Source organism: Schistocerca cancellata, chromosome 7, assembly GCF_023864275.1.
Source record: "Schistocerca cancellata isolate TAMUIC-IGC-003103 chromosome 7, iqSchCanc2.1, whole genome shotgun sequence".
Classification (NCBI taxonomy): Eukaryota; Metazoa; Arthropoda; class Insecta; order Orthoptera; family Acrididae; genus Schistocerca; species Schistocerca cancellata.
This window is the reverse complement of record NC_064632.1, coordinates 476,017,693-476,039,836: the sequence shown is the minus strand read 5'-3', so window position 1 is coordinate 476,039,836 and position 22,144 is coordinate 476,017,693.

The following is a 22,144-nucleotide window of genomic DNA, read 5'->3' as shown; positions in this document are numbered from 1 at the left end:
AAAATTTTCACAGTGACGACGATATATTGGAAATTTAAAAGATAGCCCCTTCTCAACCAGAGAGACTAACCGATCCTGATGTAAAAAGAAATCGAAATATGTTTCATGTAAATGAAGGTATAAAATTATATAAAATGAAATTTTCGTATGAGATATGCTTCCACGATTGACACGGTTATTTACATTGCTGGAAAGAGGGTTTGAAGAACATTAATTACATTTTTGTACATCTGAAGGAAGAGTACACAATTTTGTCATATCTAGAATATACCGACTAAAGTGTGGAACGCATTTGAGGAACAGAATCAGTCAGTTATCAATGTTCCACCAAGATAGAGCTTACGTAATTAGTGGAAGACAGCATTACGACTAGTAGCCGGACGGGACACCTTAGTACACATTTTTCGTGTGTTAATTATTTCGACGAAACCGGATAAGGTGTGGTGGTAGTATTTCGACTGTTGTTCGCTGACAGAGATAATTAGTACTCCGTCACTCACATCTTCATACCTGTATTGGTGGAAAGAGCACTACCAAAACGTGCTACAAGTAGTGCTGCATGATGTTTAAGATCAGGTACGGCTGTTCTCCTTCAGGAAAGATTTTTGCAGACGAGCATAAAAGTTCTCATACTAATTCCATATTCTTCCTTCCAGCTAATGGAATTAGTATACACTTCATCCACCTGACATGTACCGCTGTTTAAAATAACATTTAGTTTTCATTGTTGAGTCAGCATTATTCTGTGTACATGAGAAAACTGGATTTACTGAAAAGTGATTCTCTGCCTGACCTTCTAGCTTACCAGTAAGCGTGACTTCTCTGTGTACATAGGTATTAGGGAAATAACTGTTCTTATATTCTCTCATAACGTCACTCTAGTATAGTGAACAATAACATTGGTATTGGCATACCTGATATAACCTCAATGATTGTCTGTAGAAGCTCATCCTTCTAGAAGACCATTACCTCTAAGCATACAAAAACCAGATAGAATGTTTTCTGCTATTCCTCTTTTGTTGCAGCATATATACACAAAAGATTATACTATATTTTAGCAACCGAAGCGTACAAAGTCCCTAAAATGTGTGTAATACGCTCATGGTCATATTATAATCATTCAAGGCATATGAGTTATCATTGTTTGTTATATTGGAATTGAGAACCTAAATTTATGTACATAAGGAGCCACACAAAAAGTCTATATGCCAACATTCATTGCATTAGTTACATATTTTCAATAGGGTTAGTCTTATATTGTTATAATAAATGAAATGCACTAATAAGAGGCAAATAACTGTGAAGAATAATAGAAGTGAACGAGAAAGAAACCCAAAGGCACAATTGACTTCAGACATGACAGTTCAGGCAGTACATTGTTGGGTTCATGGAATGACAATAGCGCGGTGACAATGGCAACAAACTTTGATAGTATAAATCCATCAAGTATAGCGACATTCACATGGGCAGGAAAGAGGGACAGCAATTCAACAACTAAGAGTCATTTATCCCTAAAACAAGTTTATGGGTGGAACTGATAGAGATGACCAAAGCATTTCAGTCTATAGAGCGTTTATCACGGCAAAGAAATGATAATTCCCATTTATTGCACATTTTGTCGATGTAGCTCAGCACAAGGTTCAAATGGTTCAAATGGCTCTGAGCACTATGGGATGTAACATCTGTGGTCATCAGTCCCTAGAACTTAGAACTACTTAAACCTAACTAACCTAAGGACATCACACACATCCATGCCCAAGGCAGGATTCGAACCTGCGACCGTAGCAATCGCGCGGTTCCGGACTGAGCGTCTAGAACCGCTAGACCACCGCGGCTGGCTCAGCACAAGGCATGGCAACTCTACAGGTAGGATGGTGGTAAAACAGACCACATGGAATTTCATCAAAGGATAGTCCTGCAATTCTGGAATCAAAACGCCAAAGAGGAAGATCATCTAAAATTGCAAAAAGTTATTTTAGATACGACAAGGTGGGACATTATGTCGCAGACTTGCCGGTAGATCGTGATTCGAGAAAGAAGAAATAACATCACTCTCGCCGGAAAAAATGTGCCACACAGTGCATTAAATACAGTGTATCACTTCATGTTTCCTGTTTCACACTGTTCCATAGAAAATAGTAAGACAGTACAGATATGACACTTAAATAGTTATATAGTGTTAAGTGCATGTATATACAGCTGAATTCCTTCCAGAGGGATGGGATATTTTGAAAAATCTATGTAAATAAAAAGTGTAAGAATACCATCTACATGTAACTTTTACTATTATTACGTAATTAATTGAAGTTTTCATTAAAATGCAAACAAAAAATAATTCTGCATTATCTGGGTTAAGACAAGTGAATGTTTACAACCATTTCAATTTCTTAGAAAGTTGCAAGACAAATACAATTGAAAAAAATGTAACTTTGAGACAAATGCTCGCATATAGGATTTTTGTATGGGTACTTACGTAAATAAATTGAGATTCTCAGTTCCATTATAGCAAACAATGAAAATCCATACGACCTGACTGATGTAATATTATTTACTGCTACGGCCTAAATAACAAACAGTGTCAGTAAATTTGTTGCATTCATTAAATTCAGCACTTTGTCACCCGTTTCATAATTAATTCTGATTCAGTTAAATTCACTCACACACTTAGAGTTTGCACAAGATAACTCATCACCTTCTTTGCAGCTTCTTGTTACATGAAGAATATCAGCTGATCAGGGAGCACCAGAGATTAGTATTCATCTCTAGCCACAGATAAGGCAAAACGAAATCATAGCAATAAATATTGGGAGGCACCTATTTTCTCAACACATCAGTGAATGCTTACACCAGAACTAAAAGAATGTACAGTAGACCTTATATCGAGGTACAGAAGAGTAATGAATATTAAGGTCAAATCAGTTATCTAGAATAATAATATTAATAATATATGTAAATAAGTGCCAGCCTACATTCAAACATAGACTGTCAGTAAAACTCAAATATTTGACCTTTTTAATACAAGTAATTCAGTTGTCTGACAGAAGCAGTATAAATTCACTCGGTACTGTAATCATTTTTTGTAATAATTTAATCTTGTGTAGTGACTTTGTATGCTTTTTTTGCTGAAGTATAGTATAAGCACTTGTGTATATACAGGTATGTTACACCAAAAGAGAAATGGCAGAAAACATTGTTTTTGGTCTTTGTATATATACGTACGTATACGGTCGAGTGTAGTTCGGATATGTCGAGTGTAGTTCTAGAAAGATCTGCTACTGATATTTTCATGGATATTAATAAATGGTTTAAAGCCAACTCACTGACATTAAACTTCGAAAAGACTCACTATACGCAATTCAGAACCTATAAGACGTTTCCACCCAGCATATGCATAAAGCATGAAAAAGAGCAGATAGAAGAGGTTGACAGTCTTATATTCCTGGGATTACAACTTGATAATAACTTCAGTTGGGAGGAGCACACCACAGAACTGCAGAAACACCTTAACATATCTGTATTTGCAATTCGAGTGTTAACAAAATGGTTCAAATGGTTGTGAGCACTATGCGACTTAACTTCTGAGGTCATCAGTCGCCTAGAACTTAGAACTAATTAAACCTAACTAACCTAAGAACATCACACACATCCATGCGCGAGGCAGGATTCGAACCTACGACCGGAGTGGTCGCTCGGCTCCAGACTGTAGCGCTTAGAACCGCGCGGCCACTCCGTCCGACGAATGTTAGCAGACATAGGCGACATAAAAATGAAAAAGCTTGCATACTTTGCCTACTTTCATTCCATAATGTCATATGGTATGATATTTTGGGGTAACTCTACAAGTCAACCAAAAAATTTCAGAGTCCAAAAGCGTGTAATACGTATTAATTGCGGAGTAAATTCACGGACGTCCTGTAGAAACCTCTTCAAAGAACTGCGTATACTAACTAATGCCTCTCAGTATATTTACTCCGTAATCAAATTTGTCGTAAATAATATATCTCTTTTTCCAACAAACAGCTCAGTTCATACATACGATACCAGGAAAGAAAATGATCCGCACAAGGACTTAAAAGCACTTACTTTAGTTCAAAAAGGGGTCCATCATTCAGGAACACTTATCTTCAATAATTTTCCAGCACACATAAAAAATTGTGTTACAAATAAAGATAAATTTAAAAGGAGTCTGAAAGACTCACTAGTGGCCAACTCCTTCTACTCCATTGACGATTTTTTTAATAGAAACAAATGATGTATTTTATATATACATACCATTAGTACTGTTATTTCTGCTTAAAAAGATGATGTATTGTATATACTGATACTATTAGTATTGTTATTTCAGCTTTAAAAATAAAAATTGACATGTTCCACATCCACGAGGATCTCCTCAGCATGGATCTATGGGATGAAAAACTAATCTAATCTAAATCTAATCTAATCTAACCTTGTAGAAGGATGTGCTTCAACAGACAGTCACTGAGGCTATATCGGATGATGTTCTCCTCATTGTTGTGCGTGTCGAGTGATGGGAACGTTAGGACGGGTGTGTGAGCTACAGATAACGCTCCCCCTTTTGTTCATTCGACTGCGCTTATACCTCAGCCCTGGCCGGAAGCGAGTCGTTAACCCTGGCGCCAGATCCCAATCACACACGTCGGCGCGCCGCCCCCACGCGGCCAGCTGCTTCTTCTCTGTCCTTATGAGCCGCGGTGCCGCTCCCCGGACAGGAGACGTTAATTAGGCGGAGATGGGGCGGCGGCCCGGCCAATGCGATTACCGGACCAGGCAGGGCAGGGCTCCCTCCAGGCCGGGCGTCTGAAGGCCGGAGGCGGATGAGCGGCTCAACCAGGTCTTTCCGGATCGCCGGGAAGTTAGATTAGGGCGAAACAAACACAAGGCGTGCCTGCACTCCGCCAGCCGGAGGCGTGATGCTGCCGGGATCTTCTCCGGTCACAGCTGGCTCTCGTCTCACACGGCCTAAAAGGCAAACCGTCAGAGGTTGTGAAACTTAAATTACACTATAATAAAGTGACGACATCCAAACACACAATGCGTTCCAGGAGCAGTCCACACATATTATAAATACTGGATTTATGTATGTATGCATGTTGCAGACATCTTTCTTAACCACTGGAGTGATTCCAACCAAACATCGTACACGTATCCCTTACTGTCAGACAACAATCGTTGTGTGGCTGAGAACCACCTACCCCTCATAGTTCAGGTGACATGAATTTGTAAACAATGAAATGCGTGAAAAACCGCGCATCGTGCATGACGTTTAAAGTTTTTTACTTCTGTTCCACTAACTCTATTCACTTTAAATTTCATAGACAGTATGCATGTATGCATCTAAATGCACCTAAAAGAAATTATATCATGTGTAACACCCCACCCGTTGTTTGTCCGATTTTTTCATGTGTTTATGGGAGTTAACATCTGAGATCATCAGTCCCCTAGAACTTAGAACTACTTAAACCTAACTAACCTAAGGACATCATACACATCCATGCTCGAGGCAGGATTCGAACCTGCGAACGTAGCGATCTCGCGGTTCCAGACTGAAGCGCCTAGTAACTCTCGGCCACATCGGTCGGCTTTTGGAACAGTGTCTGCAAAGAAACAATTAAAATTAGAAACTTCCTGGCAGATTAAAGCTGTGTGCTAGACCGAGACTCGAACTCAGCAAAGGTCCCGAGTTTGAGTCTCGGTCCCGCACACAATTTTAATCTGCCACCAAGTTTCATATCAGCGCACACTCCGCTGCAAAGTGAAAATCTCATTATGGAATTGAAATTAGGTTGGTGGATAATTTAATTAACAGAGACAATGGGTTTCCTCTTAGCAGGACATGGAATCTTGTTCTATCCCGCATCAAAACCGAAATTTCTGTGGTGCGGTCAGTCCGAGTATTCGAATATCGTCCCTGAGTGCGATATATGATTGCTGCCTGTGTTCTGCTAAGGGCGGCGCCAACTGCCCAGTCTTGGAGGGCAGCATCCGTAATGGGCGTCGCATGCGCTGTGTACGGTACGGTGGGCTATAAGGGACGTCGATTTGCAGCCTGGCGTCAGATCTCAGCGGGACTCATCAGCAGAGGCAGCATTCTCCTGGAGATAGCAAACAGTTGGATCGCCGAAATATCGAATCGAGTTAATTTTAGGAACTGGCAGCAAACCCGAAGAGACTTTCATGCCTTGTACCTGTGTCTGCTTGTCCAGCATCAGTGACTGCCCTTTTCAGAGATGTACACTCCTCAATTGAACTGCCTACTGTCATATTCCTTATTACTGAAACCACATTCTTTGCGAACTATTGACACATCTCATCAATAGTCAGGACTTCAGTATACCTCTTCTTCCGTACGATTATCTTTAAAAGCAGTCTATTCTTCACCATTACTAAATTATGACGTGAGTATATTATCTGCCCCTGGGTAGGAGGCTTTGCCTGTCCATGATGTATCAGCCTGGGAATATTACCGTATCTCAGGATCTTCCAAATAAACCTCCTCTTGTGATTATCGGATAGAGTATACGATATTACCATCAGAAACTTATTGCAGAACTCAATTAGTCTTTTCCTCCCTGATTCCTATTGAATAGACCATATTCTCCCGTATCCCTTTCATCTATCTTTCCCCTACGACCACTTCCAGTCCTCTGCGATTATTAGATATTCATATGCTTTTGTATATTGAATTACTGTTCCAGCATTCACACATACTATACTTTCATCCCCCCCCCCCCAACCATGAACCATGGACCTTGCCGCTGGTGGAGAGGCTTGCGTGCCTCAGCGATACAGATAGCCGTACCGTAGGTGCAACCACACCGGAGGGATATCTGTTGAGAGGCCAGACAAATGTGTGGTTCCTGAAGAGGGCAGCAGCCATTTCAGTAGTTGCAGAGGCAACAATCTGGATGATTGACTGATCTGTCCTTGTAACACTAACCAAAACGGCCTTGCTGTGCTGGTATTGCGAACGGCTGAAAGAAAGGGGAAACTACAGCCGTAATTTTTCACGCGGACATGCAGCTTTACTGTATGGTTAAATGATGATGGCGTCCTCCTGGGTAAAATATTCCGGAGGTAAAATAGTCCCCTTCGGCCGGGAAGTACTCAGGAGGACATAGTTATCTGGAGAGAGAAAACTGGCGTTCTACGGATCGGAGCGTGGAATGTCACATCCTTTAAACAGGCAGGTAGGTTAGAAAATTTAAAAAGGGAAATGGATAGGTTAAAGTTAGATATTGTGGGACTTAGTGACGTCCGGTGGCAGGAGGGACAAGACTTCTGGTCAGGTGAATACAGGGTTATAAATACAAAATCAAATAGGGGTAATCAAGGAGTAGGTTTAATAATGAATAGGAAAATTGAAATGCGGGTAAGCTACTACAAACAGCATAATGAACCCATTATTTTGACCAAGATACATACGAAGCCCACGCCTACCACAGTAGTACAAGTTTATATGCCGACTAACTCCGCAGATGACGAAGAGATTGATGAAATGTATGATGAGATAAAAGAAATTATTCAGATAGTAAAGGGAGACGAAAATGTAATAGTCATGGGTGACAGGAATTCGATAGTAGGAAAAGGGAGAGAAGGAAACGTAGTAGGTGAATATGGATTAAGGGGAAGAAATGAAAGAAGAAGTCGCCTGGAAGAATTTATCACAGAGCATTACTTGATCATAGCTAATACTTGGTTCAAGAATCATAAAAGAAGGTTGTATACATGGAATAAGCCTAGAGATACTGACAGGTTTCAGATAGATTATATAATGGTAAGACAGAGATTCAGGAACCAGGTTTTAAATTGTAAGACTTTTCCAGAGGCAGATGTGGACTCTGACCACAATCTGTTTGTTATGAACTGTAGATTAAAACTGAAGAAACTGCAAAAAGATCCGAATTTGGGGAGACGAGACTTGGATAAACTGAAAGGACCAGAGGTTGTAGAGAGCTTCAGGGAGAGCATTAGGGAACGATTGACAGGAATGGTGGAAATAAATACTGTAGAAGAAGAATGGGTAGCTTTGAGAGACGAAATAGTGAAAGTAGCAGAGGATCATGTAGGTAAAAAGACGACGGCTAATAGAAATCCTTGGGTAACAGAAGACATATTGAATTTAATTGATGAAAGGAGAAAATATAAAAATGCAGTAAGTGAAGCAGGCAAAAGGAATACAAACGTCTCAAAAATGAGATCGACAGGAAGTGCAAAATGGCTAAGCAGGGATGGCTAGAGGACAAATGTAAGTCTGTAGAAGCTTATCTCACTAGGGGTAAGATAGATACTGCCTACAGGAATATTAAATAGACCTTTCGAGAAAGGAGAACCACTTGCATGAATATCAAGAGCTCAGATATAAACCCAGTTCTAAGCAAAGAAGGGAAACCAGAAAGGTGGAAGGAGTATATAGAGGGTCTATACAGGGGCGATGTTCTTGAAGACAGTATTATGGAAATGGAAGAGGAGGTTGATGAAGATGAAATGGGAGATATGATTATCCGTGAAGAGTTTGACAGAGCACTGAAAGAACTAAGTCGAAACAAGGCCCCAGGAGTAGACAACATTCCGTTATAACTACTGACAGCCTTGGGAGTGCCAGTCCTGACAATACTCTACCATCTGGTGAGAAGATGTATGAAACAGGCGAAATACCCTCAGACTTCAAGAAGAATATAATAATACCAATTCCAAAGAAAGCAGGTGTTGACAGATGTGAAAATTACTGAACTATCAGTTTAATAAGCCGCTGCTGAAAAATACTAAGACGAATTCTTTACAGACTAATGGAAAAACTCATAGAAGTCGACCTCGGTGAAGAAAAGTTTGGATCCCTAGAAATGTTGGAACACGTGAGACAATACTGACCCTACGACTTACGTTAGAAAATAGTTGAAAGAAAGGCAAACCTACGTTTCTAGCATTTGTAGATTTAGAGAAAGCTTTTGACAATGTTGACTGGGATACTCTCTTTGAAATTCTGAAGGTGGCAGGGGTAAAATACAGGGAGCAAAAGGCTATTTACAATTTGTACAGAAACCAGACGGCAGTTATAAGGGTCGAGGGACATGAAAGGGACGCAGAGGTTGGGAAGGGAGTGAGACAGAGTTGTAGCCTCTCCGCAATGTTATTCAATCTGTATATTGAGCAAGCAGTAAAGGGAACAAAAGAAAAATTTGGAGTAGGAATTAAAATCCATACAGAAGAAATAGAAACTTTTAGGTACGCGGATGACATTGCAATTGTGTCAGAGACAGCAAAGGACCTGGAAGAGCAGCTGAACGGTGTGGACATGGTCTTGAAAGGAGGATATATGATGAATATCAACAGAAGCAAAACGAAAATAATGGGATGTAGTCTAATTAAATCGGGTGATGCGTTGGGAATTAGATTAGGAAATGAGAATGAGATGATTAAAGTAGTAAATGAGTATTGCTACTTGGGGAGCAAAATGGTGGAAGTAGAAAGGATATAAAATGTAGACTGGCAATGGCAAGGAAAACGTTCCTGAAGAAGCGAAGTTTGCTAACATCTAGTACAGATTTAAGCGTCAGGAAGTCGTTTCTGAAAGTATTGGTATGGAGTGTAGCCATGTATGGAAGTGAATCATGGACGATAAATAGTTTAGACAAGAAGAGAATAGAAGCTTCCGAAATGTGGTGTTACAGAAGAATGCTGAAGATTAGATGGGTAGATCATATAACTAATGAGGAGGTATTGAATAGAATTGGAGAGAAGAGAAGTATGTGGCTCAACTTGACTAGAAGAAGGGATCGGTTGGTTGGGCATATTCTGAGGCATCAAGGGATCACCAATTTAGTATTGGAGGGCAGCGCGGAGGCAAAAATCGCAGAGGGAGACCAAGAGATGAATACACTAATCAGATTCAGAAGGATGTAGGTTGCAGTAGATACTGGGAGATGAAGAACCTTGCACAGGATAGAGTAGCATGAAGAGCTGCGTCAAACCAGTCTCAGGACTGAAGACCACAAAAACAACATACTTTCATCTTCCGCTTGCGACGTCAGCGTGTATATATGAACTATCATTGTCGACGTTGGTTTGCTGTCGAATCTGATGAGAACAACCCTGTCACAGAACTCTTCACAGTAACCACTCTCTGCCCTGCTATCCAATTCATAATGAATGCTACTCCCGTTGTACCATTTTCTGCTGCTGTTGGTATTACACTACATTCGTCTAAAAGGGAGTCATTATCTACTTCCCATTAACTTCACTGACCCCCACTTAATCTAGACTGAGGCTTTGCACCTCCCTTTTCGGACTTTGTAGCGTTCTTATAGTTTCAAATATATGAGATTCCATTTTCCGCCTCGTAGAATTTTATCTGATCATTGGTTACTCCATCCTTTCTCATGGCCACCTGCTCCTTGGGAGTCTCCTACCCGAGGTCTGATAGGGGGTCTAATCCGGAATCTTTTGCCAACTGGGATATTATCACTACTTTTTCAATTACAGGCCACATGTGCTGTGGATATACATTATGTGTCTTAATAAAGCGTTTTTCAGTGCCCTCTGCATTCTCATAACATTAATGACCGCTGATTCTTCCACCTCTTTCTTCAGTTTCCCACCCAAACGGCAGGAAATTGTTTTAGCGCCCTGTTCGCTCCTCCGCCCTCTTTGACATGGGCATTGGCAGAAATAAGGTAACTACTTTTGCTGATACTCTTCAGCCACCATTGTTTACGATTTTTTATTTAGAATTTAAGCACTGTTAGAACCCGGCAGCCATGACGTTTCCTGTGCTAGTCAAGACGCTAACCCTAGAACTTTTTTCTATTTGAGTCATCGTGCTTCTGACTGGATTGATGCGTCCTTCCACGAATTCCTCTCCTGTTCTATCCTCTTCATCTCAGAATCGCGCTTGCAACCTCAGTTATTTTTTGGACGTATTCCAATCTCCGTTTTCCTCTACAGTTTTTATCATCTACAGCTCCTTCTAGTAACACGCAGGTTCTCTCCCGATGTCTTAACACATGTTCTACTATCCTGTTCCTTCTTCTTCTTGTCAGTGATTTCCGTATGTTACTTTCCTTGTCAATTCTCCAGAGAACCCCCTCGTTCCATACCTTATCAGTACACCTAATTTTCAACTTTCTTCTGTAGACTCTTCATACCTTATCAGTACACCTAATTTTCAACTTTCTTCTGTAAAACCACATTTCAAATGCTTCGATTCTCTTTTTTCTGGTTTCACAGTTCATATTTCATTATCATATGATGGTGTGCTCCAAACGCACATTCTCAGAAATGTCTTCCTTAAATTCCTAGGCCAGGAATCCCGTCTCGTCAGTGCTAGCCTGCTTTTGATGTCCTCCTTTCCTTAACACTGATGGGTTACTTTGCCGCCTAGGTATCAGAATTCCTTAACTGCCTAGGTAGGAAAATTCCTTAACTTCATCTAATTCGTGATCATCAATCCTAATGTTAGCTTTCTTGCTGTTGTCATGTGTGCTGTTTCTCACTACTTTCATCACACATTTCTTCGATTTACTTTGAGACCATATTCTGCATGAGAACAGCAATCATTGATTTTCATCTTGAATTTTAATTCCACTCTTAAACCTTTCATTTATTTGCGTAACTACTTCTTCGATGTGTAGATGAACATCAGGAGCGAAAGACTACATTCCTGACTTACACCCTTTTTAATCCGAGCACTTCGTTCTTGTTCGTCCAGTCTTATTAATCCCTCTTGGCTCTTGTGCATATTGTACATTACCCGTCTCTCTCTATAGCTTTAACTTGATTTTTCTTTAGTCTTGCTTCCACTACCGACCGCATCGTCAGAATTGCTTCTCTGTTTCCTAAAGCCAAACTGATCGTCATCTACCACTTCCTCAATTTCCTTTTCAATTCCTCTGTATATTATTCATGTCAGAAACTTGGACGCATGAGCTGTTAAGTTGATAATCCTCCGACTTGTCAGTTCTTCCAGTCTTCGGAATTATGTTGATGATGTTTTTTTTTCCGAGTGACAGATAGAATATCGCCTAACTCATACATTCTAAATAACAACGTGAATAGTCGTTTCATTGCCACTTCCCCCAGTGATTTTCAAAACTTTGATGGAATGTTACTTACCCCTTCTGCCATATTCGATTTTAAATCTTCCAACTCTTTTAAATTCTGTTTCTAGTCCTGGATCCCCCATATATCCTAATCGATTTCTCTTTCTGCTCCTATCACGTCATCAGAAAAGTCTTCCGCCTCATAAAAGCCTTCAATGTACTCTTTCCACGAACCCGATGTCTCCTCTGCATTTAAGAGTTGACGCTTAATATTACCACTCTTTCTTTATTTTCACCGAAGGTTGTTTCGACTTTTTTATATGATGAAACAATCCTTCCGACAATCATTTTTTTTCTGTTTCTTCACATTTTTCCTGCAGCCATTTCGCCTTAGCTTCCCTGCACTTCATATTTATTTCATTCCTAAGTGACTTGTATTTATTTATTCAAGAAATTCCCTGAACATTTTTGTACTTCCTACTTTCATCGATCAACTGAAGTACACTTCTGTTAACCAGAGTTTCTTCGGAGTTACTTTCTTTGTACCTAAGTTTTTCTTCCCAACTTGTGTGATTATCCTTTTTGGTGATGTGCATTCCTCTTCAACTGAACTGCCTCCTGCACTATTCCTTATTGCTGTATCGATAGCCTCAGAGAACTTCAAGCATATGTCGCTATTCCTTATTTCTTCCGTATCCCACTTCTTTGTGCAGTGATTCTTCCTGACTATTCTCTTAATCTTCGGTCTACTCTTCGTCTCTTCTGAAATGTGGTCTGAGTCTATGTCTGCTGCTAGGTACGCCTTGCAATCTAGTGTCTGATTTCGGCCTCTCTGCCTGACTATGATGAAATCCAACTGTAATCTTTCCGTGTCTCATAGCCTTTTCTAAGTATACCTTCTCCTTTTGTGGTTCTTGTACAGAATATTACTAACTGGATTTTACTGCAGAACTGAATAAGTTTTTCTCCTTTCTCATTCCTAGTAGCAAGCCCGTATTTTATCGTAATCCTCTCCTCTATTCCTTCCCCTACAACTGCATTCCAATCAGCCTTAAATATTAGATTTTCAACTCCCTTTCCTGTTCAGTAACCTGATATACCTTCTCTATTCTTCTGTCTCCGGCTTTTGACATCCTCAGGTACACCTGAACTAATGTTCGTATTGGTTTGTTGCCTGTTATGATGAGAACAACCCTATCACTGAAATGCTCACAGTAACACACTCTCTGAGCTACCTTCCTATTCACAATGTACCCTACCCCGTTATACCACTTTTCGCTGCTGTTAATATTATGGTAGACGTACGGAAATCCATACAACAGTCAAGGCCGCAGTAACAGGACATCACATATGTACTTTCAGGCTCTCATGCACCCCTATTAAGACAGTTACTTTGTTATGCGTTATGTAAACCACTTTCAGGTATTTGTTGAAACGATGTGAAATGAGTCAGTATATAGCGTATGTATGTATAATGTTTTTTGTGGTGTGCCTCTCTGTTAAGGAAGTTACTTTGTTAAATTTTATGTATACCATTTTCAGGTATTTGTTGAAACGATGTGAAATGAGTCAATGTATAGCGTAATGTGTATAATCGGTTTCGTGGTGTGCCTGTTGGCCATCTGCATTGTTACTGAACAGAAACATTAAATAATAATTATCATATTTGATACTAGTCATGCTCATGCTACATATAATGCCTGTTTTTAAATAAAAAAATACTTTTCCTTGTACTTTGTACCTTTCGAGATAACTACGTTCCTCAAATTGGGATGAATTATTTGTGATTAACTAGAACCTTAACTCCTTGAAGATATTTACTCACTATAACTGTGGTTGAACAACATATACTGTTCTCAGCATTTTGTATAATTCAGTCAATACATCTGTCTCATGAGTTACCTCCGAAAATTATTCAACAACACCAGAGTGTTACTGTTTTCAGTTACGGAAATGAAAAATATTGTTGAACATATATGTTTCAGCAGGTCAGTAATGTGCTTCACTTGGTCAATATGTACAACGAAAAATTTTAACACATGTACTCTTTTTACAGACTCCGTGTGCTCCGCAGTTTGATAAAGTTATCACAGTTTCTGTATAAAATTTTTCATACTTTGTCTTCCTCATCTTCAGAGAAAACGTTAACAATAATTTGAGCAACATTTTCTACAAATTATTGTGTTGTTCTCTCTATAAGACGTTAATATGTTTGATGAATGGCAGCTTGCTATAAATGTAGAGATGTAACTTAATGCGGATGATCAGCAAAAATAAGTATGTAGCATTCGCAAACAGCATTAGCAGGGTGCAGCTTGACACAGTTACTTCGATTAAATATATACGCGTAACGTCGGAGAGCGATATGAAATGGAACGATCGTGTCAGGTTGGTAGTAGGGAAGACGGATGCTCGACATTTATTGTTAGGAGAATTTTGGGAAAAGGAGACGGTGTATAGAACGCTAGTACGGTCCTTTCATGACTACTGTTCGAGTGTTCCGGAACCTCATCAGATCTGATTTAAGGAAGACATCGAAGCTATTTAGAGGCACTCTGCTAGATTTGTTACTAGTGGTTTCGATCAATGTGGAAGTATTACGAAGCGTACGAAGCAAATGGTAATCCCTGGACGGACGACAATGCCCTTTCCGGAAGGTACTGTAGCGCACATATAGAGGACCGGTATTTCAGGCCGACTACAGAATGATTCCACGGCTGCTATCGAACATGGCGTGTAAGGACCATGAACATAAGATACGAGAAATCAGGGTTTGTATGGAGGCTTTTAAAGAGTCCTTTTCCCTCATTTATTCTCCAATGGGACCAGAAAGGAATCCTCCTGAAAGCAGATCCAGAAAAGCAGAGAGGAAGATAAGTAAAACATATTTTGGCAGTAATTATTTCTTTCCAGTCATGATTAAGTAGAGTAAGAATGATGAATACTTATACCTAAAATGCGCTTAGTTTGTTTGATATTTATAATAGTTTATACGGATTGGGATGGCGTATTACCAACCGTGGATGTGAAATGGCTCTGTTTAACCCCTCCCGTGAGTTACATTCTAACAGCTGTATATCTACAGACAATAAAAGTTGGACACATGTTGTAGAGAATGATTTATTCCAATTGAACTCTTCTACTACCTCCTAGAATATTAACAACAATTGTCTTGGTATTCATTTTGCCAATTTTGTATTAGAAACGAAAGAAAAAGAAAAAATTATGTCGAAAAATTATGTCGAAAAAAATTTCATTTCCATGTTTTCGTGGAAACAGCTTCGAAATCACATAAGGATCGCACAGCATAACGTAATGCATAATGTACTGAGATATAAGTATAGTATCCAAATTAGAAACATAGAGTGCAAAAGTACAAATTCTCTGTCCTGTTTACTTAACTTTGCACTTGCTTGTAAACAGTATTTCTCGTTACGTGTGTAGGCAGCTGGGCGCATCTGTTTCGCATGTCTACAGTACGATTTTATAAATGTCTCTATGGCAACGGCTTGTTATACCTCTGTAGGGAGGTATTGATTTGCCTACAGCTGTTCGAGCTTAGCTGTCAAAAGGACTGCCAGGTGTCAGTGATTTCCTTAAGTTGACTAGACTGGGGAAGTGTCTTACTAAAGAATAAATGTAATAAAACTTCATCCATGGAGCAGTATCTTTTCTTTTGATGTGTCTAATTGTTTATGGCGTCATATCTCCTGATCTATGTCTCATAAAGTGATATAATTTTGTAGGTTAATTCAGCGTAATATGAGGATACTGTTTGAAATGTCTGTTGCGAACAAACATAGTGGCAAAGAATCAATAAAAATGATATGATCGTTTGGCATTATTGGCCAGGAGACCCCATCCGGAGAAATTAGGCCGTCGGGTTGCAGGTCGCACGTCAGACGACGCCACATTGGGCAACTTACGCGTCGGTGATGATGATGATGATGATGATGATGATGACAACACAACACCCAGTCCACGAGTGGAGAAAATCTCCAACCCGGCCGGGAATTGAATACGGGCCTGCTGCATGGCACGCTAACACATTGACACTCAGTTAACGGGCTGAAAAAGAAGTAAGAAATTCAACGTCATAAATGACCCAGCAGTATTTCATGCATCTCAGTGCTCATGAAGTCATGTCTCCTTCACTACATGTGGTACCATGTGTAAGGTGGCAACGGCCTTGCATCTTACATGAGTCCATTTAACGTGACACTTTAGGTTTTGTTGTAGTAATACTCTAAATTACGGCGTAGGAAATCTATGTGGAAACGCATCGGCACGCGAGAATTCCGAGATTTTGTAATTATAAGTTTTTGCGGAAAGGCAGTACGTGAGACAGAACTCGGCTACGTCCCCGCCTAGCCGCCGAAGGCCACAGCCTGACGGTATGTATGTTGGACTGGGGGATTTCTGTAATCCGTTTAGATAGGCCACAGCGTCCGCCAACCTCTGAGGGACGCGCAGCTGCTGGTGTTCAAGTGTTTACCAAAACAGAGCAGTGGGTAGCTGGACGGGCTTTCCTGTGCGTGCTCTCGCCTATGTCCCACTAATTTTACGCCTTCGGGTAACTCAAGTGGGGCAGGCCAGGAGTTCCGAATAACAAACTTTCAATGCAAGAACCTGTGTTCGCTACGATGGGGAATCTCGAGTGGTCTCTTGGGAGAAAACTTCCAGTAAACGTGTTATTGCCCACAGCTGTTGTTCTTCCCAGCCGGCGAGGGCGGAGTTTACTTGTGAAATTTTGCAGAAATAAAAGAATTGTGGAAAACATTTCTATTCCCAGGCCGTACGTTGGTCGGCATTGGCAAACTGGGTATTTTGAGAGCTTCTAGAGATGTGATTCGCTCGGTAAAAGTTGAGGTGAGAAAACAGAGGTGAAGAGCGATCTTGCTGGGCTCTCGGTAGTCTTCCATTCTGGGCTCTCGTACTGAGAGGACGTTAGCCAAGTCGTCTCCCCTCTTGGTCTTTCGTTCTGAGAGGACGTCAGCCGTGCCAGCTCATTGCTGACGGAAACATTGTCGCAATTAGAGAAGTTTACGGACAGCAGTCTGGTGTTCGAATACTGTAGGGTTGTGCTTTCCGAGATGCCACACGCCGATCGCAAGGCCGCGCCGTCGCCATCGGAGACCGCCGCTACAATAGGAATTTTATGGTGAGATCGCTCCCGCTTCGGCTTGTGTTAGGAGTAACGTTGAACAGTTGGATCAATTGCAATTGCTATTTCCACAGAGGTTTCACAGTACTTTGGAGTGTAGTGGTTCTTCGTATATATGTTATAAGTGATCGCGTTTTGGATCGATTTTAACACAGTTACTGCCAATGCCAGTTAGGAGGACAATTTGTAAATTGTTCATTGTGTTTTATTCAGCATTGATCTGAAGGTTATAATAAAATTATTGTGATTCAGTATAGCCTTTCCTTTCAGTAGTTGATCCTGAATTCACCCTTTTGCTTTATTTAACTTTTGTGTACGTGTTTTATGTCATTGAACACCCCAATTGTTCGTGATCGTTCATGTTTGGAAGTAAAAATAGGTATGACTTACCGTCAACAATACCACCGCAGATTAATTAGGGGTGACAGGGCCACATTTAAATCTAGCGTTATCCATTTTTGCCTACAGTTCTACTCCCAATTTCTCTGTAAGTTGTTTGTCAGGGGAGCCATTTGAACCATTTGAACGGTTCCAAAAACCAGAAGTATTGGCAACTATCACATCTTCGTCAACTATCATACCATGTCCCTCATTTAAGCAGTGTTCTGCCACTGCCAATTTTTCCGGCTGTTGTAGCTTCGTATGACGGTGATGCTCCACACACCTGTCATGAACTGTGCTATTCGAATGGTCGATGTAAGCCTTCCCACAGTGACACGGAATTTTATATAAACCGGGTTTCTTAAGCCCGAAATCATCTTTCACAGAACCGACTATTGCCGTAATCTTAGAAGATGGACGGAACGCACTCTTAATGAGAAAATTCCCTAAAGTTCTTCCTATTTTAAACGATATGCATCCAGCGTAATGGATAAAGGACACCGATCTATTTTCCTCTTCATGCACCTCCAAGGATTGTCCAAACTCCATAGCCCGACGAATCTGCTCTTCAGAGTATCCATTTTCCTTAAAAACATCCATCAAATGCGCAAGTTGTTGAGTTAAAATGTCCGCGTCGGAAATTGATGGATGTTTTAAGGAAAATAGATACTCTGAGATGCAGATTCGTTGGGCTATAGAGTTTGCACCAGTACTGTAGGTGCATGAAGGGGAACATAGATCTGTGACCTTTATCCCTTGTGGTGGGGGCATATCGTTTAAGAGAGGAAGAGTTTTAACATTAATAGTGTGTTCCGTCCTAAGATTAGGGCACTACTCGGTTCTGTGAAAGATAATTTGAGGCTTAGGAAACCCGGTGCGTATAAAATTCCGTGTCAGTGTTGGAAGACTTACATCGGCCGTTCGATTCGCACGGTTCATGACAGGTGTGTGGAGCATCGCCTTCATACGAAGCTACAACAACCGGAAAAATCGGCAGTAGCAGAGCACTGCTTAAATGAGTGACACGATATCAAATTTGACGAAAGTGTAATAGTTGCCAACACTTCCGGTTTTTGGAATACTGTCTACAAAGAAGCAATTGAAATTAGGTGGTCAGGTAATTTAATTAACAGAGACAATGGTTTTCCTCTTAGCAGGACGTGGAATCCTTTTCAATCCCGCACCAAGATAGAACGTTCTTTGGTGCGGCCAGTCGGGGTATTCGAATATCGTCCCTTAGTGCGATATATCGTTACCGCCAGTGTTCTACTAAGGGGGGCGCCACCTGCCCAGTCATGGAGGACAGCACCCGTGATGGGCGGTGCACGCGCCGTGTACGGTACTGTGGGCTACATAACAGGACGTCGATTTGAAGCCTGGCGTCAGTTCTCAGCGGGACTCATCAGCAGAGGGAGCATTCTCTTGAAGATGGCAAACAGTTGGATCGCCGAAATATCGAATCAAGTTAATTTTAGGATCCAGCAGCAAACCCGAAGAGACTTTCATGACTTACTACGCCGGGAAAGCCTACGAAGTCACAGCAGGTACAAGACAGGAAACCCCGTAAAAAATATTGGGTGACAGAAGAAATAATTCAGTTGAGTGACGAAAGGTGATAGTACCAAACTTTCCAGGGAAAGACAGGAATAAAGCAGTGTAAATAAAATAAATGGGACGTGCAGGGCAGCGGTGGCGAAACAGCTGCAAGAAAGATGTGAAAAGTTCGAAAACGAAATGACCAGTGGAGAGACTGAAACAGAACACAGAAAAAGCAAAACAATTTTAAATGAAATTAGAAGCAAGGGGGACAACATTAAGACTACAATGGGAATTCCAATGTTAAAGGCAGAGGAGAGTGAAAACAGCCCGTTCAAGGACCCTGATAATTTAGTAGAAGAAGAAACTGTACCTAACAATAATGGGATATGGGATCCAGTGTTATCCAGGAGTTAAAAAAGAAAATTCTCATGAACACTTGTGATTAAACAAAGCTGTGAGGGTAGAGAGTTTTCCATTTGAATTTCTGAAGTCAGTGCAGGAAATGGCGACCAAACGACAATTCAGTTATATGCAAATTGAAGCTGCAGGGAGGAAGAGGGCAGCAAAGGAAAGGGAATGGATTACTCATGTCAGCTGCATCGGGACATTGAGCGTGATCAGCGGCGACGAGAATATGTATACCGGACCGAGATTTGAGCCCGAGATCTTTTTATTACTAGGCATGTGCCTAATCACTGTGCCATTCGGGACACAGTGTCATCGCAGCTGCGCAGACTCTCTCAGCACGCCTCACGGCCGACCCACATTTCCATCGAGCGCCATCTATCCGCATTCCCCGTCCATTTCCCCTATGCTTGCTACTCTGAGATACCCGCAGGAGGTCGGACGTACTGGTGCATCCGCAGTGAAGAACGTGGATCCATTGCCAATCTAGGCCAATCAGGTACATAAATGCATGAGGTTTGTTCTATGAGACATGTACGAAAGAACAGACACCACGCATTTGTATGATAAGACAATTCAACTCGTTGTGTAGAACCTATGAGACGGGTGGCGTAACTTCAGACTTCTGGAAGAATAACGTCCTCACAATTCCTAATATACCAAGGGCAGATAGGAGCAAAAACTATCGCACAATCAGCCTAACGTCTCATGCTTCCAGGCTGGTGACAAGAATAACGTACAGAAGAATGGAAAAAATGAGGATCTGTTTCACGACGATCGGTTTGGATTTTGGAAAGGTAAAGACACCAAAGAGGCAGTTCTGATTTTGCGAATAATAATAGAAGCAAGAATTAAGAAAAACCAAGGTACACTCACAGGATTTGTTCACCTAGAAAAAGCGTTCGACAGTGTGAAATTAATACGAGTGATGCAAAAATGGTTCAAATGGCTCTGAGCACTATGGGACTTAACATCTATGGTCCCCTAGAACTTAGAACTACTTAAACCTAACTAACCTAATGACATCACACAACGAGTGATGCACAATACGTACAAAAACCAAAAAGACCAAGAATGGCTTAATAATGTGTAAGCCAGTGATGCAGTCTTCCGGCACTACTGTTCGGTCTATACGTCGAATAAATAACGACAGAGATAAAAGACAGGTTCAAGAGCGGTAGTAAAACTTAAGGTGAAAATACACCCTGGAAATTGAAATAAGAACGCCGTGAATTCATTGTCCCAGGAAGGGGAAACTTTATTGACACATTCCTGGGGTCAGATACATCACATGATCACACTGACAGAACCACAGGCACATAGACACAGGCAACAGAGCATGCACAATGTCGGCACTAGTACAGTGTGTATCCACGTTTCGCAGCAGTGCAAGCTGCTACTCTCCCATGGAGACGATCGTAGATATGCTGGATGTAGTCCTGTGGAACGGCTTGCCATGCCATTTCCACCTGGCGCCTCAGTTGGACCAGCGTTCGTGCTGGACGTGCAGACCGCGTGAGACGACGCTTCATCCAGTACCAAACATGCTCAATGGGGGACAGATCCGGAGATCTTGCTGGCCAGGGTAGTTGACTTACACCTTCTGGAGCACGTTGGGTGGCACGGGATACATGCGGACGTGCATTGTCCTGTTGGAACAGCAAGTTCCCTTGCCGGTCTAGGAATGGTAGAACGATGGGTTCGATGACGGTTTGGAGGTACCGTGCACTATTCAGTGTCCCCTCGACGATCACCAGTGATGTACGGCCAGTGTAGGAGATCGCTCCCCACACCATGATGCCGGGTGTTGGCCCTGTGTGCCTCGGTCGTATGCAGTCCTGATTGTGGCGCTCACCTGCACGGCGCCAAACACGCATACGACCATCATTGGCACCAAGGCAGAAGCGACTCTCATCGCTGAAGACGACACGTCTCCATTCGTCCCTCCATTCACGCCTGTCGCGACACCACTGGAGGCGGGCTGCACGATGTTGGGGCGTGAGCGGAAGACGGCCTAACGGTGTGCGGGACCGTAGCCCAGCTTCATGGAGACGGTTGCGAATGGTCCTCGCCGATACCCCAGGAGCAACAGTGTCCCTAATTTGCTGGGAAGTGGCGGTGCGGTCCCCTACGGCACTGCGTAGGATCCTACGGTCTTGGCGTGCATCCGTGCGTCGCTGCGGTCCGGTCCCAGGTCGACGGGCACGTGCACCTTCCGCCGACCACTGGCGACAACATCGATGTACTGTGGAGACCTCACGCCCCACGTGTTGAGCAATTCGGCGGTACGTCCACCCGGCCTCCCGCATGCCCACTATACGCCCTCCCTCAAAGTCCGTCAACTGCACATACGGTTCACGTCCACGCTGTCGCGGCATGCTACCAGTGTTAAAGACTGCGATGGAGCTCCGTATGCCACGGCAAACTGGCTCACACTGACGGCGGCGGTGCACAAATGCTGCGCAGCTAGCGCCATTCGACGGCCAACACCGCGGTTCCTGGTGTGTCCGCTGTGTCGCGCGTGTGATCATTGCTTGTACAGCCCTCTCGCAGTGTCCGGAGCAACTATGGTGGGTCTGACACACCGGTGTCAATGTGT